This window comes from Bufo bufo, chromosome 7 (genome assembly GCF_905171765.1).
Source record: "Bufo bufo chromosome 7, aBufBuf1.1, whole genome shotgun sequence".
NCBI lineage: Eukaryota > Metazoa > Chordata > Amphibia > Anura > Bufonidae > Bufo > Bufo bufo.
This window is the reverse complement of record NC_053395.1, coordinates 162,507,972-162,534,011: the sequence shown is the minus strand read 5'-3', so window position 1 is coordinate 162,534,011 and position 26,040 is coordinate 162,507,972. Positions and strand designations below refer to the sequence as shown.

The following is a 26,040-nucleotide window of genomic DNA, read 5'->3' as shown; positions in this document are numbered from 1 at the left end:
GGCAACAGGTGACTTCGAGGGTCGTATGTGTCCTTTTCTCAGACTCTCAGAGATATAAGCACGCATAGCGACCCTCTCAGGTTGGGAAAGATTGTATAAACGAGATTTAGGCAGCTTGGCGCCTGGGATGAGATTAATAGGGCAATCGTACTCCCTGTGCGGGGGCAAATCCTGAACTCCACTCTCAGAGAAGACATCCGAAAATTCAGAGAGGAAAGGTGGTACAGTCTTAGTAGAAACCTCAGAAACAGATGTCATGAGGCAATTCTCTCTGCAAAAGTCACTCCAACCATTTATTTGCCTCGCTTGCCAATCAATGGTGGGGTTATGTTTAGTGAGCCAGGGTAGCCCCAACACTAGAGGAGTAGGCAAACCGCTAAGGACGAAACATGACACATCCTCAACATGAGCATCACTCACAATTAAACGGATATTGTGAACTATGCCCTTTAATGATTTCTGAGAAAGTGGAGCGGAATCAATAGCAAAAACAGGAATATCCTTTCCCAAAGTGCATACCTGGAAACCCTGAGTTATTGCAAATTGATTATCAATGAGATTGACAGCTGCTACACTATCCACAAAAATCTCACAAAAAATGCTTTTGCTCTCTAGCGCCACCCTAGCAGTCAGGACAAAACGGGAACTACAAGCAAACGGAAAACCTTCAATTTCCGCGTCAACCCTGCCAATAGTAACAGACGGAACATTTTTAAAAGATTTTTTCCTTTTTTGTTTCTTTATTACTCCCAGAAAACTGCCTGAATCTCCTAGAGGGACAAACATTTGCCAAATGATTTATACCTCCACAACAAAAACAAACCCTCCCATGCGGGCTGAATCTTCTATTGTCAGAGGCAATCAACCCCAGCTGCATGGGCTCCTGCTCAGAAGGGGCTGACAGCGACTGAGACCCCTGCGCACAGAAAGAGACCGCTGCACTGTCCCGGGACTGAGTATGACAGGAAGGAGAGATCTCTCCTCTCTCTCTAAGACGCCTGTCAATACGAACGGCCTGAGACATAGCAGAATCCAAGGAGGTAGGTCTCTCATGAAAGGCAAATGCATCTTTCAATCCCTCTGAAAGACCATGGCAAAATTGACTTCGGAGTGCAGCATCATTCCAACCAGTATCAGCTGCCCATCTCCGAAATTCTGAGCAGTATATCTCTGCGGATTGTTTACCCTGGCATAACAGACGTAGTCTAGACTCAGCCAGAGCAATACGATCCGAATCATCATATATCTGACCCAGGGCTAAAAAGAATTCATCCACTGAACGGAGGGGCCGTGCCCCCTCCGGCAGCGAAAAGGCCCAGGATTGAGCGTTACCCCTGAGCAGCGATATAATGATCCCCACCCTCCGTTCTTCATCACCAGAGGAATGGGGAAGAAGGCGAAAATGGAGTTTGCAAGCCTCTCTAAAACGCACAAAATACTCACTACCCCCGGAGAACGTATCCGGGAGCGAGATCTTAGGCTCAGAACAAACTCCATGAACGCAAGCTGAACCGGTCACTTGAAACTGAGAAAAAGTCTTACGGAGATCAGCTACCTCCAATGAAAGACCCTGGAAGCGCTCAGCCAAAAGTGAAACCGGATCCATGCTTGAGACGGTTTTGGCGGCTTATAATGTCACAGATGGTGTACAGGAAACAAGACAATACAATATAAACAATGACTCACTGGATCCACAACTAAGGAACAAAAGGGAGACCCCTGCATGAGACCTGCCGCTCTCCCTTATTGCTCAGCCTATGCGACCACCCCAAAGGTGGATGGGCGCATATCCACGTACCTCGACTATCTTACACCTGAAGACCCTACAATAGTGAGGGGACACGACCACCGGCTCCCTACACAGACACGGAGGGAGTCAGGGTCACCTGGATCCAGAAACAGAAAATCATAAATACATAAACAGCACTTATCTTGCAGACGACTGGGGACTGTGGACTGTGAACTAGGAACAGCATGCACACACACTCCAAAAAGTTGTATAAGCCGCACACTACTGCATTCTGGGGAGGAACTTAAAGGGCAGCAATCAGTCCAACTGCATGACAGCTGAGATAGACTAACGAGATGATTAACCAAAACAAAGAAACTCAAGGAGGAGGATCTGGAAAGCTCCTGTCAGAGCTTCTCAACTGTCTGGTTGTGACAAATTGATGATTTGTCTTTGTACCTCTCTGGTCATTCTGGAAGGTCTGCTACTAGTGTGTCCACACCTGTTTTCTGTTACCAACTCTACAGACATTACTTGGGTTCCCCACACTGGTTGTCTCCCTTCTGGCTTGATTGACATTCCATAGGCCAGGTATGTAATCATAAGCCACCTCCAGCAGCATCCAGCTTGTGTGTACATTACTAGATAAGCATGGAGAACTGGTCTTAGCTTTATCTTCACACTGATTGCTGATTGCCATTGAATTTAGCATGTGAAGCTGTACTAAGGCTGTAAGATGCTGATTAAGCCAGCAGTGTTCCTCTGTACGCACACGTTTTTGTTCTGTCTGAAGTATGTAGCTTTTACACCCATTTCTATTCTTTGTTGAATGCTAAAGCAATAACAGAGCATGTTTAATTTTTAAAGATATGAGTAAGGCTACCCCTAGACTTCTTATAGGACTTGATTAATTGATTTTTACTACTGAGCTACAGTTGTAGTCTAAAACAGTAAATTGATTTGTATGCAATTGTGTCCACTGCAGTATGCAATTGTGTCCACTGCAGCTGTCAATTAAAAATGTCTTGGGGAAGCCCCAGCCTAAATACTCTTCTTCAGGATTACAAATTTTTATAAAGGAGGTATACTCACAAAAAGTCCTAACTGCAATGTTCTGACTATATTATACTGACTGCTTAACTCTTAATTAGTGCAATTGTAATAAGGTAATTGTCATTTCTGGAAAAATTGTCCACAAACGTGTTCTGGGATTTTTAAGCAGTAAGTCTGGGGCTACACCTAGACTTTTTGTAGCACTTGAAATTGATTATAAAGGGTAACTAAACATTTGAATGAAATTTTAATATGATGTCCCTAAAAAACTTTTTCCAATATAACTTTTTTATTAATTTTGTATTTTTCTTAGTGTTTTTCCTACCTAAAGCGCACCATTCACTGTGCGCTTAAAACTCAGTTTTCTGTACACCGCTGAGCTGTCAGCATATTGCTGCTCCTGTCCGTTCTCCCCAGAGGATTGCTAACTCCTGTAATAGTACATAGGTACTCTGTACCCATGTACTATGCCAGGATTAGCTGAGTGGAGCTGGCTACTGCTAATGCCTGCTCCTCTAAGCTAAGAGAACTGCGTGTCAGCACTTAGCTTTTCAGAGCAGCAGAAGCAGGAGCCCGCTCCGCTCAGCTAATCCCACCTAGGAGTTAGTAATCCCACCCAGGAGTTAGTAATCCTCCAGGGAGCACGGGCAGGAGCAGCAATATGCGCTCCTGCCTGCACTCACAGCGCTGCTGCTGCCCATTCACAAATTTCACACTCCGTACACTGCTGAGCTGTCAAAATTAATGTACGTAAAAATTAATGTACGTAAAAATTACGCTTTGGCCAAAATGTACACCAATGCCTCATTCAACATCCAGCATAGAGGCAGGGCAGAGTGCTGGTTGCAGAGTGCTATTGCATTTGTATTTTTGCGTTTGTATGTGTATTTCGCCATAGCGATGTGCACCTGCATACAGGGTTGTGCTGACTGAATCCCCCACATTTTTTCTTTGTAGTATATATTGGAGGCGTGGCGATCTCCATGCAGTCATGCACACCTGACCAGTTAGTCTGCCCTGGAGGCTGGTTTTAAAGTCAGTATAAAACTGAGTCTACTTTTACAGTGCCTACCAGTAGCCATTTGGCTCCAGGAGAAGTATATAGTGGGCTCAGCATGCATGTTGGTGCTTGCATCCCTGGATCCGATGAAAGCTGTCACGGCACCGGACGGGGTTAAAAGCAGAGTGTGCCTGGCGTGCATGCTGTACCTGAGCTCCCTGGACTTTGTGTGGCTATCATAGCCCATAAACAGGTAGGAACTAGTGTTAGGGACCACTCATAGAGGCGACCTTGACGTGGTGAGTGGCTTATTACGCTTTGGTCATAATGTACTCCAATGCCTCATTCAACATCCAGCATAGAGGCAGGGCAGAGTGCTGGTTGCAGAGTGCTATTGCATTTGTGTTTTTGCATTTGTAATGTACGTAAAAGACTAAGAAAAATACAAAATTAATAAATAAAGTACCGTATATTGGAAAAAGTTTTTTTTAGGGCATTAGGGACATCATATTATAATTATATTCAAAGCTTTAGTTACTCTTTAACTATTGAGCTACTGACTTGTATGCAGGTGTACGTGAGTACTGTACAATAGACCTGCTGTCCGGCAGGAATTCACTGCATCACAAATCACTATGATGCAGTAAGCTTGGGTCAGATGAAGTGATGTTTGTCTGGAAGATGCTGAACAGTTAGTAGTAGAAACCACGGCACTAGCAAGAGATTTTGTAGTAATTTCTTGTTTATTTCATTTCATTATTTAAATTTCATTATTTAAATCCATCCGCTTAGTAAATTACTGGCCAACGTTTCGGTCCAACTCGTACCTTGTTCACGGCCTATGTCTGGAAGATGCAGCCGACACACAGATTATGCCTCCCTGACTGCACACTTTCTCTCCTTTTATGACCCACTTCTGATTTTAGCTTCATAAATGTGTCAACCTGAACTTGTGGAAGTAACCTTATAACAAAAGGGAGGTGGAATGGAAAAAGAAAGAAAGAAAGAAAGAAAGAAAATGTGTTGTGAGTCCATGTACCAATAATACAGTTTATATGTAGTGTTGAGCGAACTTGTGTTTTAAGTTCGGCGTCTAAAGTTCGGGTTCGGGTTATCGAAGAATCGCGTTATGGATTCTAAATTCCGTTATGGTCCGTGGTAGCGGAATCCATAACGCGAGTCTTCGATAACCTGAACTTTAGACACCGAACTTAAAACACAAGTTCGCTCAACACTATTTATATGGCTTGTCTCTGACTATGCTTCAGCTTCTGCCTCAGACAATCATCATCATCATCAGCTGCTGCCTTTACTCTAGTCTTCTGTGCAATACCACTTCTCACCACTGTGTCTGCTATTGGACTCAGTTCACACTAAGGGCTCTTTCACACTTGCGTTGTCCAGATCCGTCGTGTACTCCATTTGCAGGAGGTGCCCGCCGGATCCGTAACAACGCAAGTGAACTGAAAGCATTTGAAGACGGATCCGTCTTCAAAATGCGTTCAGTGTTACTATGGCAGCCAGGACGCTATTAAAGTCCTGGTTGCCATAGTAGTAGTGGGGAGCGGGGGAGCAGTATACTTACAGTCCGTGCAGCTCCAGGGGCGCTCCAGAATGATGTCAGAGCGCCCCATGCGCATGGATGACGTCACTCTGAAGCGCCCCGGGAGCCGCACGGACGGTAAGTATACTGCTCCCCCGCTCCCCCGCTACACTTTACCATGGCAAACAGGACTTTAGCGTCCTTGCAGCCATGGTAACCATTCAGAAAAAGCTAAACGTCGGATCCGTTAATGCGCCGAAACGACGTTTAGCTTAAGGCCGGATCCGGATTAATGCCTTCCAATGGGCATTAATTCCGGATCCGGCCTTGCGGCAAGTGTTCAGGATTTTTGGCCGGAGCAAAAAGCGCAGCATGCTGCGGTATTTTCTCCGGCCAAAAAACGTTCCGGTCCGGAACTGAAGACATCCTGATGCATCCTGAACGGATTTCTCTCCATTCAGAATGCATGGGGATAATCCTGATCAGGATTCTTCCGGCATAGAGCCCCGACGACGGAACTCTATGCCGGAACACAACAACGCAAGTGTGAAAGAGCCCTAACTGCAGTTCTTACTGCAACTTGAGCTACTGGAGCGTTACCTGAGCCAGTGAGTCAGCTGTCAACAATATTAGCTAATCCTGTAGGTAGTGGTTCAGTTTATCTCTTGCTGCATTCTGTCCTGTCTCCTGTGAGAGTTTGACCAGTGGGTCCCACTCACTGGTTGTAACACTAGGCAAGTATTATACAATGCTTTTCCCACCCTTACACCATGCTTTTTTGAAATATTAATGGGATTATGGTTTTTGTGATAGGGTTCAAATTTTTCAGGGTTTCCCTTCAAAAACATATGATGCATCATGTTACACTGAAGGGTTTGAGGAGCATTATTATTTACTTGGCTTTAGAAGCCTTTATGGAACCAGCTAAAAGCTGAATGACTATATAGTCCATATTGGAGAATGAAAATGTGACAGAAATGCTGCTTCCTTAAAATCTTTGCATATGGTGAGTTCATTATCCCCCACACATTAACGGACATATGTGCCCCCACACAGTTGTGCTGATATTATCATTGATAAGGAATTTGCATTATCAATCTGAATGGAATTCCATGATCCATATGAAATGACGCCATGCAAACATTGTTGGATTTATTGGATGTTTTTCAAATAATATGTTGGATAACAATTTTTTTTTTCTAGTTTCTATATGAAATACGCATTTCTGTAGTTGCATATCTCAGACTCTACTTGAAAATGTCCAGTGACGTGAGGCTGGACTGACTCCAAACTTCAGGATACAGTTCCAGCCACTGACTCACAGAGGTTTCTGTTACATTAAGTCTGTGATTTTCCAGTTATTTATTACATCTGGTGGGTTCTTGTAACTGTTAGGTATACCCACCCACACAATGTGTGAGACCAGTCACAATGCTGTGTAAAGCAGACTAGTTGCTTACAGTGCATACTGTGTGTTCTTCATTCTGGACTCTGGAGTCTGAGGCTTTGCAGAGCATCTAGTCGAAACCAAGGGGGAAGCAGCCTGTGCTTATACGGCCGCATTATACAGGGAATCGTGTTAAAATGATCAAAGGAGAATTTAGTGGTGTTTGCAATAAATCCTCTTTGGATGGGTTATATCAAATCATGGCATCATGTACATATTATATATTTCAAGAAAATGTATACTAGCACATTCATGGTCACAGGTGCATATCCATGAAGCGAGCATATAGAAATCTAATAAAAGTATGGCAGCACAACGTTTCACATACAAGCAATAGAACTGAGAAATGGGGATCATTCTAAATTAAAGTGGTATTATACTTACTGTAAATGAAAAAATAGAAGCTCTTTTGAAACGTTTGATCAAAAATGTGTGCAAAGAGCTTCTATTTTTTCATCTATAGTAGGTATAATACCACTTTAATTTAGAATGATCCCCATTTCTAAGTTCTATTGTTTGTATGTGAAACGTTGTGCTGCCATACTTTTATTAGCTTTCCATATTCCATATTTCAGTTTGTTGTTTAGGTGAGGATCAAATATTTTTTTGCAAAATTTGTTTGCTACCTTCATTATTTATGCACTTAGTTCTACGGGCATGTTCCTCCTCACTATAGCCTGGCAGAGCGCACATTTGTGAATTTCGTCTTGCACACCAAATGTGGTTTCCGCACCAGTGGGCATAACCATGGAGTAAATCCAGGACCTGATCACCACACAATAGTATGAGCTGACAGAAATGAACACTCCCTGTTCATATGCCCTATTAAAGGGGTTGTCCAGAATTTAAATATTGATGACCAATCCTTAGGAGAGGTCATCAATATCTGATCAGTGGGGTCCAACTCCTGGCAACCGTGCTGAGCAGCTGTTAGAATGGTTCCAAAGTGAGCGCTATAGCCTCTTCCTAGACATGTGACCTCATGTCCATTGGTCACATGGCCTTTGTGCAGCTAAGTCCCATTCAAATGTATTGGAATGACCTGTAATGCTAAGCACAGCCACTATACAATGTAGAGCTGTGTGCTTGGTACACTGTGTGGAGACAGCTGATCGGTGGGAGTGCAATGAGTCAGACCTCCAACATCAGATAATGGGAAAGGGAAATGTATGTTGTCCCGGGACATTTAAACGAGTTGTCCAGCTTTTTTTAAGTGATGACCTATACAGCAGTAGTCTGACACTCCGTACCCTGTCGATCAGCTGTTCTGTGTAGTTAATCGATGCCGGAACTAAACAGTACTGTCCACATTGTAGTGGACAATGGCCGTAACTGCAGCGCTGCTCACATTCACATCAATGTCCACTACAATGTTGAAAGGACTGAGTAGTTTCAGCGCTGACTTCCAGTTGCAGAGTTACACAGAACACCTGATCGGAAGGGGTACAGAATGTCGGTTAGCTGCCGATCGTGAGGACATCACTTAAAAAGGATGGAAAACCCCTTTAAATTGATTGCCAGTGGATTTTAGCAACTGGACCCATAGTGGTTAGCTTATAAACACAGTGGTGTGATTGCAAGAAGTGGTTATTCAACGGCCAAACAACCACCAAAAGAATATAAATGAATGCTCACAAGATGGTGTCTATAGGCATGTGTGTGGTTACCCTCTATCTCACCAGAAGGCCCCAGTGTTGATATTAATGTTTCAACCGTTCATCCTTTTGGGTTCTCTGTACTGTGGCCATCTATAACAGCAAAATCATGGGGGTAGGGTAGGACTATGTATGGCCATCTGTGTGATTTACAAATGTTCCCCCAGCAAAATGTTCTTCTAAGCTTTAATGGCAAATAGATGTTTCTTCAAGAAGTTGAGGTTATCTTCCCCATCAATATTCTTTAAAATGGAGAATATGGAATTATTAATCCTTCAATATATGTATTCACAGTGAATGTACAATTGCTTAACACTAAAATCACTGGGAAAGCTATAAGGGGCAGTATACTCGATTAAACTTTACTTTTAATAATATGTAGGAGATAAAAATAGCCCCTACAGACAAACAACAAGTAAGACGTTCACCCTCAGCAAGGTGTGGTGAGAGAGCATAGACGGTTACAGTACAGACATAAATACTGATGGTGGGCTGGACAAATATGAACGTAGAGGGTCAGGCGAGAGGGTGTAAGTGTGTACTACCCACTAGCCCTAGTGCCTCCCTACTTGTCCTAGTCCACCCTAAAACGTGTGTCCAAGGGACGGGGTCCAAAAAAGCCCCGCAAGGGGTGGCCCAGACTGGAACTCTGATCCTATATTGGAAGCCCTGATGAGGCCCTAACCAATAAAGAAAAAAAGGGGAGAATTCCATACATTGGAACAACACACATGCAGATTAAAGGAGATTAACTCCACCAAAAAAAAACAGGAAGGATTAAATGGAGGAATACTCAAGTGTCCCGACGCGTTTCTTCGATAGAGGCCCCAGGATTCTTCAGGGGACACGGGGCATAAACGATGGTTATCCCTGCCGGCTGATAGCCCAGTAGTTAGGGAGTAACCTGTATATTCGCTGCAGTCAGTATGTGGCTGAGCCTACGGGGAGTAGTAAAAAACAAACAAACACAAAGCATGAATAAAGTAACCAAAACGAATCTCCATCAGTCATCCAGTATAGGGCCATGGAGGAAAATCACTTACTTTTTGGTGACTGCGGTCAGCATATGGCTGTAAATCTAAGCAAGACCCAGGGTGGTGGTGTCTGCTGGAGTAGTGACCGGCATCCAGTGAGGCGAAACTGCCCCATTATAAAGGCTGAAGGGCCAGGTGAGACGCATCATCTGTAGCCGGCTACAGCCGGCGGGACGCCTATTGATGACGTCATGTGAGGCGTCTTGCTAACGCGGTCATGTAATCGGAGGAGCCGAAGTCACATGACCGCGCATGCGCTTCAAACCCCTGCCCCATGCGTTTCATGAGGCTAGAGGTGGAACGCACGGCTAAAGCTGGACTTCCGCATCACGTGACCGCGCCGACGTGAGACGCGGTCGCGTCATAGCAGCGGCCATAGGATCGAAGTCAGGTAGCAGCCGCACTTGCGCAGACGTGCCCCAGACGGCAGATAGAGCCAGCAGTTCAATCTGGATGCCATCAGTTTAGCAAACCGCCGGACTGGGTGTCATGGTCTTACCTGCTTGCTGCTCTCCTTCGTTTGACATGTGCTGGCGGCCATCTTGGTTTCTGGGTTTCTTGTAGCCTTCCACCCTGCGGCTCCTCCTTCCCCTGGGAGGAGCTGGATGCCTAGCTCATATATATAGGAGGTCTGTGGCTTCAGTTCCTTGCTTGGTCCTCTTGTGTTCACATGCTTCTAAGACTGCTGCTGCTTCTGGTTCCTGATCCTGGCTTCGTCTGACTACCCTGCTGGTTCCTGATCCTGGCTTCGTCTGACTACCCTGCTGGTTCCTGATCCTGGCTTCGTCTGACTACCCTGCTGGTTCCTGATCCTGGCTTCGTCTGACTACCCTTCTGGTTCCTGACCTCTGGCTTCGCAAAGACTCTGCTCGGTTTCACCATCCGTTTGGACTTTTGCTTTACAGCTTTATTTTCAATAAAGCCTTCTATTTTCACTTATCTCTTGTTGTACGTCTGGTTCATGGTTCCGTGACATTAGGACCAAGCCATGAATTCTGACGGTACAGGGCCATCCTCGCTACCCACGCTGGTTGCCAGACTTGATCAGCAGGATCACCTGTTGGGTCGGTTCGCTGTGGCGTTGCAAACCCTGCTTGAACGCACGGCTCATTTCGCTCCCGTTGCCGATGGGTCGGTTGTCGCTCCTGGGCTCGCTCCTACTGCCGCTCCGGTTGTTGCGCCAGAGTCTACCCCGACACCTGTTGTTGCGCCTGCGGTGTTTCGGGGTATGACCGGTTCTGCCCCTCTTCCACAGCGCTTTGGGGGAGAGCCAACTCAGTGCCGAGGTTTCCTTAACCAGGTGGGCATTTATTTCGAGTTGCTGCCACATGCCTTTCCTACTGAGAGATCAAAGGTGGGCTTCTTGATCTCGCTGCTCTCGGACAAGGCCTTGGCCTGGGCCAGCCCTTTATGGGAGAACAACAATCCGGTGGTTGCCGAGTTTTCCGGTTTTGTTGCTTCTCTTCGGAAGGTATTCGATGTGCCGGCTCATGCTGCCTCTGCTGCGAAGCTCCTTATGTCCATCAGACAGGGTTCACGATCCGTAGCTGAATACGCCATTGAGTTTCGTACCCTGGCAGCAGAGGTGGGCTGGAATAATGAGGCTCTGGTCGCTGCTTTCTCTCATGGTCTCTCGGATGCCTTGAAGGATGAGGTTGCAGCTAAGGACCTACCAGTTGAGCTCGAGTCTCTTATTTCTTTCCTGATTTTGATTGACACCAGACTCAGGGAGAGACCTTCCTTTAAGGAGCACCTGCGGAGGTCTTCTAACAGATTGGTGCCTACGTTTGCTGTCCCACCCGTGCCTCCCTCTCCTCCCACGCCTCCTGGGGATGACTTGTCTGGGGGTGAACCCATGCAGCTGGGGTTTGCTCGCCTGTCCGAGGGGGAGAGGGCACTCCGGAGACGCGAGGGCCGATGCATGTACTGTGGTCTCGGTGGGCATTTTCGGTTGGCATGTCCGAACCGTCCGGGAAACGCTCGTACCCTGAGATCCTGTCGGGGGCAGATCTTGGGTGGAGTCTCCTCGTCCCCGGTTTCCCATGTTGACAAACCACTGATCACTGTTGTCCTCTCCTGGGTCGGGGGCTCGGTGACGACCCAGGCGTTGGTGGACTCTGGTGCTGGTGGTTTGTTCATTGATAGTGTGTTCGCTGCCGCCAATTCCATTCCTCTGCAGGCTCGAGGTTCCCCACTGGCTCTTGAGGCGATAGACGGCAGACCCCTTCTGCCGCCACACGTGACTCATGAGACCCTTCCAGTGGGGATAGCCATTGGTGCCGTTCACAGAGAGTCGGTCTGCCTCCAGGTTATTTCTTCTCCACACTACTCGGTGGTCTTGGGGTACCCCTGGCTCCAGAAGCATAATCCGACTTTCGATTGGAGATCGGTCGAGATCCTCTCGTGGTCACCGCAGTGTGGGGCTAGTTGCATCCATGGGTCTGTCAAGTTGCTGTGTACTTCCTCGGACTCTCTGTTGCCTCCTGAATACGAGGAGTACCGGGAGGTATTCGATAAGGTGCGCGCGGTTGCCCTACCTCCGCACCGCCCATACGATTGTGCCATAGAGTTACAATCTGGTGCCGTTCCTCCTCGTGGCAAAGTCTATCCACTGTCGGTAGCGGAGAATGAGGCCATGGAGGAGTACGTGAGGGAGGCGCTTTCACGCGGACACATTCGCAAATCTTCGTCCCCGGCAGGGGCTGGATTTTTCTTTGTGAAAAAGAAGGGCGGTGAGTTGAGGCCTTGCATCGATTACAGGGGTCTCAATCGCATCACGATCAAGAACGCTTACCCGATACCCTTGATTTCCGAGCTGTTCGATCGCCTTAAAGGGGCCACGGTCTTTACCAAACTCGACCTGAGGGCGGCATATAACCTGGTAAGGATCAAGGCGGGCGATGAGTGGAAGACCGCGTTTAACACCAGGACCGGTCATTACGAATCCTTGGTTATGCCCTTTGGGTTGTGCAATGCGCCCGCAGTCTTTCAGGAATTCATCAACGATGTTTTCCGTGACCTGTTGCAGCAGTGTGTGGTGGTCTATTTGGATGACATCTTGGTATATTCTGAATCCATGGAGGCCCACATTCTGGATGTCAGACGAGTGTTGCAACGGTTACGAGAGAACAAGCTGTTCGGTAAGCTTGAGAAATGCGAATTTCACCGATCCCAGGTAACCTTCTTAGGTTACATCATTTCCGCTGAGGGGTTCTCCATGGATCCTGAGAAGGTTTCGGCTGTCTTACAGTGGCCCCAGCCCAGTGGTCTTCGTTCCCTGCAGCGCTTTTTGGGCTTCGCCAATTATTATCGGAAGTTCATCAGGGACTTTTCCATGCTGGCCAAGCCTCTCACGGATCTGACCAGGAAGGGCAGTAATTCCCAGGTCTGGCCGCTCGAGGCCATCCGAGCTTTTGAGGCCCTAAAGTCCGCCTTTGTGTCGGCTCCGATTCTGTCGCATCCCAACCCTGGGTTGCCCTTTGTCCTCGAGGTGGACGCGTCTGAGACGGGAGTAGGCGCCCTTCTGTCTCAGCGTAGAACACCAGAGGGTCCTCTGCTTCCTTGTGGGTTTTACTCCCGGAAACTGTCTTCCGCGGAGTGCAACTATCAGATTGGTGACAGGGAGTTATTGGCCATCGTGCAGGCCCTTAAAGAATGGAGGCACTTGCTCGAGGGTTCGGTGGTTCCGGTTCTCATCCTGACGGACCACAAGAATCTGACCTACCTTTCTGAGGCCAAGAGATTGACACCACGTCAGGCCAGATGGGCTCTGTTCTTGTCACGTTTTAATTACGTGGTCTCCTACCTACCCGGTTCCAAGAACATCAGGGCGGATGCCTTATCACGGCAGTACTCCGAGCTGTCCAGGGAGGAGTCGATTCCGACTTCGGTCATACCTCCGAATCAGATCCTGGCCGCCATTCGCACCAGCCTGACCTCTCCCCTGGGTGAGCAGATTTTGGCGGCTCAATCTGGTGCTCCCTCTGGGAGACCCAACGGCAGATGTTTTGTGCCTGAGGAGTTGCGCACTCGGTTGTTGCGAACCTACCATAACTCCAAGACCGCGGGGCATCCTGGAAAGAATCAGCTGTCCTGGGCTGTTTCACGTCTGTTCTGGTGGCCTTCCCTACGTTCCGACATCGCCGCATATGTAGCGGCATGCTCCGTTTGTGCCCAGAGTAAGTCCCCTCGGCACCTTCCGTTGGGCCTTCTGCAACCCATAGCCACCGGGGAGCGCCCATGGTCACACCTGGGGATGGATTTCATTGTGGACCTCCCTGCATCCCGAGGCCATACGGTCATTCTCATGATTGTGGATCGGTTTTCCAAAATGTGCCACTGTGTTCCTCTCAAGAAGTTACCCTCTGCACAAGAGTTGGCCACGATTTTTGCCAGGGAGGTCTTCCGGTTGCACGGTTTGCCTAAGGAGATTGTGTCGGATCGGGGGAGTCAGTTTGTGTCCAGGTTCTGGCGCGCCTTTTGCTCCCAGTTGGGGATTCATCTCTCCTTCTCCTCGGCCTACCACCCTCAGTCCAATGGGGCCGCAGAACGATCCAATCAGGCCTTGGAGCAATTCCTTCGTTGCTATGTCTCCGATCACCAAGACAATTGGGTTGACCTCCTGCCTTGGGCTGAGTTTGCCAGGAACACGGCGGTGAACTCTTCCTCTGGGACGTCTCCCTTCATGGCCAATTATGGGTTCCAACCTGCCGTGTTACCGGAGGTATTCTCTCCCCAGGATATTCCGGCTGTGGAGGATCACCTTTCCGTCCTACGTGCTTCTTGGGTACAGATCCAGAAGTCCCTTGAGGTCTCTGCGCAGCGCCAGAGACTCCAGGCTGATCGCAGACGAGCGCCTGCTCCTTCCTACCAGGTCGGAGACCGTGTATGGTTGTCCACCCGCAACCTCAACCTTCGAGTGCCCACTCCCAAGCTGGCGCCTCGCTTTGTTGGTCCCTTCCGAGTGCTTCGCAGGGTAAACCCGGTAGCCTATGCCCTTGCGCTTCCTCCTGGCATGCGGATCTCCAACGTGTTTCATGTCTCCCTGTTGAAGCCTCTGGTGTGTAATCGTTTCACTTCCTCGGTTCCTCGGCCTCGTCCGGTCCAAGTGGGCAATCGTGAGGAATATGAGGTGAGCAATATCCTGGACTCACGCCTGGTCCGCGGTCGGTTGCAGTTTTTGGTCCATTGGCGTGGTTATGGTCCAGAGGAGCGTTCCTGGGTTCCCTCCGCAGATGTCCATGCTCCTGCCTTGCTCCGAGCCTTCCACGCACGCTTCCCTCAGAAACCGTTTTGTGCTCCGCGGAGGAGGGGCCCTTGAGGGGGAGGTACTGTCATGGTCTTACCTGCTTGCTGCTCTCCTTCGTTTGACATGTGCTGGCGGCCATCTTGGTTTCTGGGTTTCTTGTAGCCTTCCACCCTGCGGCTCCTCCTTCCCCTGGGAGGAGCTGGATGCCTAGCTCATATATATAGGAGGTCTGTGGCTTCAGTTCCTTGCTTGGTCCTCTTGTGTTCACATGCTTCTAAGACTGCTGCTGCTTCTGGTTCCTGATCCTGGCTTCGTCTGACTACCCTGCTGGTTCCTGATCCTGGCTTCGTCTGACTACCCTGCTGGTTCCTGATCCTGGCTTCGTCTGACTACCCTGCTGGTTCCTGATCCTGGCTTCGTCTGACTACCCTTCTGGTTCCTGACCTCTGGCTTCGCAAAGACTCTGCTCGGTTTCACCATCCGTTTGGACTTTTGCTTTACAGCTTTATTTTCAATAAAGCCTTCTATTTTCACTTATCTCTTGTTGTACGTCTGGTTCATGGTTCCGTGACACTGGGGCACATTTAGTGTCATGCAGAAACCTCTCCTCCGGTCTGCATGATCTCATAGTTGGATCGCCCCCTATTGAAAGTATATTCACAGGGGGAACTCTGCTCCAGTATGAATTTTAGAATGGGTAAAGAGAAAACACAAAGGGGGAGCAAACTACTCATTGGTCCATCGGGACCATAACCCCCTTGTCCCTCTCACACATTCGTTGGGGACATGGCAGTATGTGCCCATTGTCCCACATAGAAGACCAAATAAAAGGACTTTGTATGGCAGGGAGTCTGACCGCAGGGCCTGAGCAAGAACACTAGTAATCAGAGAAAACAACTGAAGTTCAGTTGTTCATTGAGACCCTGAGGGGCAACCGTATTAAGAGTGAACGTCCACCAACATTCTCTTTGTAGAATGAGTCTGTTCCAGTCGCCACCCTGTGCGGGTTTAGGCACATGTTCAATGGCCATAAACCTGATGGACGCAGGGCGTCCCTCATGGGACAACTGCACATGGTGCACTATGGGGGTATCTCTGTTGTTACGGATATCACTATAGTGTTCCCCCATACGTTTGCGCAGTTCCCTGAAAGTTTTGCCAATATAGCGTAACCCACAAACACATGTTATTAAATAAATCACACCGGCCGTGCGGCAGTTTAAAAAACCTTTCACATGGTGGACAGTGATATTGGGTTCTCCAATGAACGTCTTACCCTGTGACAGGCAGCCACAGAAGCTGCAATGTCCACATCTGTGGCATCCCATCACAGGTCTATCCAGCCACGTCCGTGGCTTCGCTGGGGGGGCAAAGTGACTGTGTACCAGCCTATCCCTCAAATTGTTACCTCTCCTGAAGGTGAGGGAAACGGAGGGATCCAGAACCTCGGCCAGGTCTGGGTCCATCAACAAAGTATCCCAGTGGCGTGCCAGGATCTTCCTCACTTGGGAAGCAGCAGCATCAAATGTGCCTATTACCCGGACAGTACCCTGAGATTCACTAGTAGTGGGGTGGAGTAACTCTGTACGTGTGCGTACTTTAGTTTTCTCATAGGCCAGTCTGAGGGTCCTATCCGGATACCCCCTCTCCTGAAACCTAGACCTCAGGTCTCTCGCCTGGTGCTTAAAATCAATTTGTTCTGAGCAGTTACGTTTTAATCTCAGGTACTGTCCGGTGGGAATCCCTCTCTTAAGAGGGACAGGATGGCAGCTGTCCCACCTAAGGAGGGAGTTGGTGGAAGTGGGTTTACGGTAAAGGGACGTGCTAAGACCGCCTCTATCATCCCTGAAGATAACCACATCCAGGAAAGGGAGGCGATCCCTAACAATTACAGAAGTAAACCTCAGGTTAAAGTAGCGTGACAGTGACGGTTCCCCGAAACCACAGTGACGGTTCCCCGAACACCACAGACTCCTCCCACCAGCCCAGGAGCAAGTTGGCATAAGATGGGGCACAAGAACTGCCCATAGCAGTGCCCCTGAGCTGGTGGTATATGCGACCGTCAAATAAAAAATTGCTTGACAGTATGAAGTCCAGAAGCTCGAGGGTAAAAGCGTTATGCAGAGAAAATTGCTGCCCTCTGGTTTTCAGGAAGTGGCTGGTGGCCTCCAACCCTCGTTCGTGCGGAATAGAGGAATATAAGGCCTCGACATCAATGGAGGCCAGGTACCAGTGTGGCTCGATACAAATATCCTCCAGTTTCCCCAGCAGGTCACCCGTATCCCTCACATAGGACGGTAGAGCCACCACAAAAGGACGCAACACCTTATCCACATAGATACCACAGTTTTGTGATAGACTACCAACTCCCGAGACGATTGGTCGTCCTTTGGTTGGTGTGGTCCCCTTGTGGACTTTTGGCAGACAATAAAAGGTGGCTGTTATCGGATGGAGTGGATAAAGGAAATCATATTCCTCACTGCTGATTAGATGGGCATTTTTAGCCTTTTCTAGAAAGTGTCTCAATGTCCCTTGCAAACCGCTGGTAGGGTTAGTGGGAAGTATCTCGTAACCAGTGCTATCTGACAGGACAGAGAGACACATTCCTCTATATGCGGACATTTCCATCACGACAACATTGCCCCCCTTATCCTACGGTTTAATTATGATATTTTTATCGCTTTCAAGAGTCTTAATGGCCATCCTTTCCTCTTTGCTACAGTTGAATCTGGGTGGGACTGGGTGTATGGTGGCCAAATCAGAGGTAGTGTGTTGTAGAAATACATCCACACAGGACACATCACCCATTGGGGGCATTCTGACACTTTTGTTTTTCAGGGACGTAAAGGGACCCAGCCCTTCGGCGTTGGGTGGTAATTGATCAAGATTAAAGAGTAGGCAGACGTCCTTCAAAATTTCAACAGGGACGCCCAGTTCGCGACTTTCCCTTTTGTCCCTAAGTTTGTGAAACTTGTGCCACTTAAGTCTACGGGCAAAGAGATGAAGATCTCTTGTCCACCGGAAGATATCAAATTTATTTGTTGGGACAAAGGAAAGTCCACGTCCCAGCAGCCTAAGTTCAATTGGCGACAGGACACTGGAGGATAAATTTATGACCCGTTTGTCCGAGGAAGGAGGGTATATGGTGCCTATTTTTGAGTGTTCCGGCTCCTGAGGGGGTAATGTGCCCCTTGATCTAAAAAAGGAGAACCCGGCGTGGACACAGGTGGGATTTGAGGAGAATTTTGTGGATACTGTCTGGGGCGATTGCCTCGTCCCCTGGGCCTATATGATCCCCGTCCGCTCCCTCTATTCTTGGGGTACCTCTCTTTCTCTACGTTGGAGGCTTCCGTATCCGTGGATGAGAGGTCGGTGTTCTGGGAAGCGGGCGGATTTGTTAGAAATTGGTACACCTTATTGTCACGAAAATCCTGGAAATCTCTGTTAAATTGTCTGTGCTGGGATGTAAATATTACAGATCCAATGTTTATAAGGTTTGCATAGACCAAAAAATTATTTCACATAGTGGGAATATACTGTGTAATCTGATGACTCAGAGGGAATTACTAAGAGCTTTACAGACTTTCATGCTAGTGACAAGGCTAACTATGGCTGATTTTCCCTGACCACAGTGAATTACCTCTAGGCTTATATGGAGCAATAGGCATAATGTTTCACAATTATATGTAAAACTTCAAAATTCACTGACGTGGATGGTCAAATAAATGCCTTATTCCATAAAATCATCCAAGTCACATCCTGGAATTATAAACCTCCTCTATTAACTGTTATCCAAAAGCATCCTCAAAGGCAGTAGCGCTATATATTTCTATGAATTTAGAAGTAGGGTTGAATAATGTGGTCCTAGGTTACAATCCGACCAAGGACAACATCTGCAAGGAGTTTGCGTGAGTTTCCTCTAGGTACTCCGGTTTCCTCCCACACTCTAAAGACATGCTGATAGGGACCTTAGATTGTGAGCCCCATTGGGGACAGTTGGATCCTAATGTCTGTAAAGTGCTGCAGAATATAAAAGCGCTATATAAGTGCATAAAATAATAAATAAATGAAAGATGTCAAGACCACTTGCCTCACTGTGAGATCACTACGTCAGCACTGAGGAGAGGGGAAAGGAGCAGCTACTGAGCATTTTAGTCCACCAGTGAATGCAGGAAAAGATGGAGCAGAAAGATAAACAGCAGGGGGGACTACCAAAGAGGAAAATGTACAAAAAAATAGAACAATATTTGTATTACATGTATATTGCAATAACTACTGCTTTTGAAATGTCCTATTCATTGCATAGTAATACTTTTCGTAGGATAACCACTTTAATAAAAACTATTGATGCTCAGAAACTCCGATTACTTTTCCCTCCTAAATTCCAAAGCATAATGATAATTTAATTAGCCTGATAAATTACCACTACAACGCGCGTACACAAACATTAGAGACGCAAAAGTAAAAAAAAATTGCAAAAGAAAAAAATAACTTATCCTTAAAGAAAACTATTGGCAGCACACAGAGTAGACTTTCAGTCAACGAAATTACTTGACTCATTGTTACTTGACTGTTTTCAGCATACTAGACTAAAAGTAGGGTTAACAAAATCTTGGCTTTAGCAGAAAAATGAAGTCATAGTCTGGCCAGTCTATGAAACCCCCACTCAGGGATCATGTTCTCTAAATAAGATAAACTCAGCCTCCCGCTTCTATTGTTTGGAGAAGGGATGAGGCAGCCTCTTCTCTACACATATGACCTTTTGCAGTTGTTCTTCTAAGACCGATCTTGGTCTTTATCCTTTAGTAGTGCATAGGGGGTTATCATTCCAGAAAATTCCATGTCTGTAGTACATAAGGTATGGGGTTTTTATACAGATTTTGAGTGAGCAGATGTAAACTGCAGGACTATATAATCATACATTGCATGTATAGGTAAAATGGAGAACGTTAACTTCAGGATTCACCTATATTATTCACACCACTAATTGCCTTGAATTTAAAGGAAACATCATCAGAAAATGATCTATTGTTTAAATCACGTTTTTGTGTTAAACATTTTTTTTTATGTTCCATGTCACCATATTTAAAATGTATATAATCCTAATACTAGGTTATGATTTCCTGTTCTGTAAAGGTAACTTTTCAGTAGATATTATCATTATCACCATAGATAGAATTACAATGACAAGTAACACCTCTATATAGATAGACAGGATCTACCATTCACAAGGTAATATCACACTTTATCAGCACCTCTGTACAGGTCACAGAGCATGCCTAGAAAACTCTCCCATCTAAGTCAATGGGGTCCCCTCCTGTCCATTGTGGCTGTGGCCCATGTAGCTGCATTTTAAAAAAAAGGAAGTCGTAATGTTTAAGGCCTAGTGGCCAGTGTGAAAACTGTAGGAGTTTATATATATTTTTTTATATATAGTGACATGAAAAACGTAAAAACCCCTAAAATTCTCAGGCTACTTTCACATATGTGGCACTACAATACGACCGCAGAGAATGCTGGGAATCAGCTGGACACAAAACGCAGCATACAGCGGTTTGTGTCCAGCCGATTCTCGGTCTATTTGCCGGATTTCCACTATATTAAAAAAACTAAAACTAAAATCCTGACATTAGAGATACGCTAATGTCAGCTAAACATAACTATCTTAGTTCCATCTCACTTTGTGCCCCGGTTATTGAGGAAAAAAATTACTTATATGCAAATAAGCTTCTAGGAGCGGGGGGGGGGGGGGCCTTGCTCCTGCTCCTAGAGGCTCCGTTCTCACACCTCTGGTCACGCCCTGCTAGACTTGATTGAGTTTGGGTAAAATCTTCAGCTCTTTAATATGCGGCACAGGTGTAGTGAAGAAAGGATGCTCGCCAGTTGGGGACTTCGTTACTGCGCCTGCGCCGCAAACGTCACAGTACACCCTCTCCTCTTCAGTGATGCCGACATCTCTCTTCTTCCGGGTGTACTGTGATGTATGTGGCACCGGCGCTGTAAGGAAGTTCCCAGCCGGCGAGCATCCTTTCTTTACTTCGCCTGTGCCACATACTAAACCGCTGAAGATTTCACCCAAACTTAGGGCCAGGCAGTATGACCTGAACATTGCCTGGCCCTGTCAATCACGTCTAGCAGGGCATGGCCAGAGGTGGGAGAACGGAGTCTCTAGGAGCAGGAGCAACGATTTGCATATAATAAAAGTTATTTTTTTCTCAATAACAGGGGCACGTAGTGAGATGGGACTAAGATAGTTATGTTCAGCGGACATCAGCACATCACTAATGTCAGCCAGGTTAATGCCCATATTCCTGCTGACAGAAGCCCTTTAATCCCTGTAAAAACCCCTTTAAATATGCTGCTCTTGGAGAAGGGTTGCTTAAAAACTTATGTGCATAAAAGAGGCTCAAAGGATAGTTTATGATTTTATCATGTTTGAGCCATACAGCTATAGTTTAGGTTTAATACTACAAAATAGGATGCAGATTATTATTTTAAGTTACCAATACATTTATATTGAGTAAACATTTACTTTTGGTATACATGTAAATCAATTAACTTATCAAATGTGGGTGTGGACCCACTGTACGTACCAACCAACTGGTTTGGCTTAGCGCTAGCTCTAAGGGCGTTATCCTGGCAGCCCTCCGGTATTCATCCTTTAACCCCTATACAGGGATCTAGACTTTTCTGCAGAGAGGCTTGAGATAGTTCCAGTGTGGTTAGTGACTGACCCATGGGGTCAGAGACACTGATGCGAAGTACCAAAAGATAAGGCAATAAACAGTCCGGAGACTGGCCAAGGTCAGGCAGGCGGTGTACAGATGTATCTAATGGACAAGTCCAAAGCCAGGGCAGGCAGCAGTAGGGCAATCTGAGAAAAAAGCTAAGGTCCGGAAGGCGGCTTCAAGTCAGAGTCAGTAGTCAGGCTGGAGTACAGTAAACGGGTAGTCAGACAGAAAATGCACCTTTGCTGTTACTAGGTATGAGAAAGCCTAAAGCTTAGGCAACCTCACACTGAGGAGGGCACCTTACATACACAGGGGTGGGTGGGGAAGGATTTGGACACACTCTGGCCAGGTCAAAAGTGAGCCTATGGAACAGGCCTGGAGGCCATTAGACTGAATGTGCAGGCCACAGCCTGCAGAGGACGCTGGTGGCCAGAACCACCACAGCTGGGAGAAAGGAGTGGGGCTGGAGAACAGGAAAGCGGGCAATGTAAGCAGCATGTAGACGGAAAAGGGATGTTAGTGCAATAGTATGTGATGTTAAATGGGGTTTGCCAGTTTGTATCAACATCTTTTATAATAATCATTTATGAAGGTTGATGTAATTTTGTATTGTCTTTATTTTACCATTATTGCCCCTATTCTGGGCTGTGGTTACATGACTATGTCTATGTGATAGGGAAGTGTCTATGGAGCTGGGTGGGAGCAGCTATACCCTAGTTGGGCAATGTTAGGGCGCTGCTGGATCTGTGGCAGAGAAAGGAGAAGTGCATCACGGGCTTGGTTGGATACAGCAACAGGAAGTGCTACATTCAGGATGTAAACCATAGTGATTTGTTTTCATGGTGAAAACGGGTCAGGAGAGAGCAAACTGAAAAAGAAAAAGCATGGGGAAGATGTACATGAGGTAAGCAACCACATGAGCATATCTGTAAAAAACAGTAATCCCAGAAAACCTCTTTAAGTGAAGTTATGCTCTTTTTTTGTATTCAGAAGAAAAATAAAACAAAAACTTACAGAATTGTATATTCCTATATCATCAATATAAGACATGCAGTCAATCCATTTATTACCTACATTTTGAATCCAATGTGCTTTCTCCATCTTTGTTCTGAGTAAGTTATTCTTCTTACCTTAAAATGTCCATCTGTGAAAAACGTGTTATTTCCTGCATGAATCATAGAAGTAGACAGTTACGGAAAAGTACTTTAGCTCACTGGTGTTTAGAGAAATTTACAATGAAGATCCTGCACTGTTAAACCTCATGTATTTTATCCAGAATATTGCACTATTCTCTGTTAAAGGAGCTCTAAATATCCAAGTTCCTGCTCTCGTCTTCTGTTCCTTTTATGCTATTTTGTCTCATTCTTCTCTCGGTGTTCTAGGAGATCAGTCTGGTGCCTCCCTCTCCTCCTCACTGTTCTATGTCTGTCTGTAAACAACTGCGTGCAGCAGGAGATTCCCCCTCTGCTTGTTCCAAAAATCTAGTGATTATCCTATGGAGGACTAAAGGCAAAGCACATAATGGATCAGTTATATCAGTTACTGGATCAGCTATACTTAGCAGTTAAGGGTGGCAACATGGTGAGTACTGGTGTGTGAGCGCTGGGATCCTGGATTTGAATCTGACCAAGGACAACATCTGCATATAGTCTGTATGTTCTCCCCATGCTTGCCTGGTTTTCTTCTGGGTACTCTGGTCTCGTCCCACACTCCAAAGGCATACTCATAGGGAACTCAGCAAGGGATAATAACGTATGTAAAGTGTTGTGGAATATGTCAGCGCCATATAAGTGATTAAAATATAAATAAATAAACCATTTAGATATGTAATTTTAATAGTAGTATGAACATAGTGTAGCTTAATGCAGTTCTGAATATACAGTGCCACTATGTTTGTCCATAGAGTTGCCCCCTCTAGATTTTGGCAGCTCTTTAAAAATGTGGGTTGGGTAGGAATTTGCCCATCCTGAGACACAGCGGTGCAGCAAGAGGCCCAGCACAAGTGCAATTCTTTCTTTACCTTTTAGGAAATAGATCTTGGTGTCATTTGTGTTCTAATATTTAGAGAAATTTGGCAGTCTATAGTCAACTTTTCCTCCAACCCTTAGTGTGTAAAGCTTATATTACACTGGCAGATAATTGTGCAGATCAGCGCTAACAAGTGTTCTTTATGAAGGCTAGTTAGCGATGATCTGGCAGTGTAATACTGCAGCCAATTACCTGATGATTGAGCAAACGAATCTTTCAAATCCATTTTTGGGACCTGAGGTGGTTCCACAGATCAGACCATCACAATTTATATGACATAAATATGTACATAAAAACAACTATTAGTAACTATTAGTCATAAAAGAGGGTTAGGGATTATATATGGGTCGTCGTCCATCTCTAAGTATAGCCAAAGTTTATACTGTATGTATAATATGTAGAACATAGGAATCAGGTACCTATGCCATATAACTTTTTTTAAAATATGGGTACACTAGACTTTAATATATGTGTTGCAAAGCATGCACACATGTTTTTGTTTTTTGAACAAATTGTTCCAGAATTTTGGTGCATTTTGATTAGTAAATCTCCCCACTATCAGAGGACCTTGGTCAGGAGCGGACTGGGAACTTAAAGTGGCCCTGGAAAAAATACAAATAAAAGTTGCCCCATTTTGTAGGCAGGTCCAAATTATCAGAAGGTTTGGGCAACACAAGTAGGAGGGATCAACAATACCAAAGTGCAAATTACCATCCCAGCAGAACCAAATAACACAGTGTAGCACAATATACTGCCCCAAAAGCACATTAGGTAATGAAATAATGATTCATTCCCCATTGTATCGTTACGTACTTACAATACAACTTTTATTTCTTAGCCACGTAGTACATTGTCTGCCTTTTGACTTTCACTGTCTATGATATGCCCAAATTTTGCCATTTAGTCTATGGTACATGGTGGCTTTCCACAGTTCTTGTTCTATCTTGTCATTTTCACAGAAATTACGTCTCCAGCAGTGGAAGCCAAAATATGGACTGTAAAAGCTTTCTTAGAAGATTTTCCAATGTAAGCAGTTCCATAACCAAAGCTGTTAAAGAGTTTCTCATTTGCAAATAGTGGAAAGTAATAAACACATGTTAAAAAGTTGTCCCTTGCGAGATCCGTCATTGAAATAACACAGTAAGGGGTGTGTGCCCCTAATCCAGTGAGACATCTCACTCCGCACATTGTCAGTAATATGCCAGCACTAGTTCTGGGTGTATGTGGTTCGCGAAATGTTTGTCTTGTCTCCTGCCCTTCCATCACTGGCAGCAGTTACAGACCCACATGATTCTGCTGCACGTCTGTAAGAGATATGGATGCAACGTCTGAGATTACATAGCAGACGACACCTTTTTAGGTAGTATGGCCTCACTGTTTCCTCTCTCACATTCTTTTTTCACAGCACCATCGCTGTCACGCAACCATGAAATGTATACTGTGAATCAATACATTTTCAAATTAATAATAATAATAATTTAAAAAATATAAAAAATATCGAGAGTATATATACAAAAAAAATAGATTTTAAAGATCCTAGCGTAATCCATGAAATGGTGCCACCCAGCCTTGCCCTAAATGGCCAGTGTGTTACAATACAGTTATTCCAGTAGTAACATGGTGGGCACTCAGCACTTCCTGTACACAAACTTCCAATTTTAGTTAAAGGGCATCTGTCAGCAGATTTGTAGCTATTAAACTGACTGATCTGTTACATGTGCGCTGAAGACCTCTGTGTTGGTTGCATGTTCATACACACCCGTATTGCTGTGAAAAGGGTGCGGCAGCTGCAAAGAGAGCAGAGTCTCTAGGTGTAACAGCAACGCCCTTGTTGCTCCTAAAGGCTCATTTGCATATAATAAAACATCATTACTCAGCAATGTGGGCACATATGAACATGGGACCAACACAGATGCCTTCAGTTGTGAAGTGTACATGCAACAGGTCAGCCAGATTCATAGGTACAAATCTGCTCCCAGATGGCCTTTAAGTGTAATAAGTGACCATCTAAGAAAAACACACACACACACATATATATATATATATAAAAATAAAAAAAAGAGAAAGTAGTGGCGGCACTGGAGACAAGCAGTGTGGGTGCTATGTCTAGGGATATTGCTGCTTACCCCAAATGAACAAGAACGAAGAAAGGACAGCACTCCAAGTAAAAAGTAGTGGTCTTTAATCACCCATGCAGATGGCAACGTTTCAGCTCAAACAAGGCTCTTGTTTGAGCTGAAACGTTGCCATCTGCATGGGTGATTAAAGACCACTACTTTTTACTTGGAGTGCTGTCCTTTCTTCGTTCTTTTATATATATATATATATATATATATATATATAAATTTCCAGAGATCAGCTGATTACCATGAATCTGGCTCCTGGAATCCCAACAATCAGTTGATATCTGGCCATATACGGTATTTGGAAATGCCACATTAGATGTTAAGTTATACAAGGTCAGGCCAAGTCTGGCTCTTAATGATTACTTAAAGAGGATGCCGATCTATGCCATCCATAATCCCTAATAGGGAAAATGGACAAGGATTGGCTTTATGAGAATCTGCCACCA

The 26,040-nt window shown here is 45.8% G+C and overlaps 1 long non-coding RNA gene across 1 annotated transcript; it reads left to right on the top strand.

The window, feature by feature from the left end:
* The first annotated feature begins 5,888 nt into the window (after window positions 1–5,888).
* LOC121008190 lies at window positions 5,889–24,848 on the top strand. The gene is made up of 3 exons (XR_005780525.1): window positions 5,889–6,651; window positions 22,823–23,021; window positions 24,428–24,848. It is a non-coding gene; the product is annotated as an uncharacterized LOC121008190 (long non-coding RNA).
* Window positions 24,849–26,040: the final 1,192 nt, after the last annotated feature.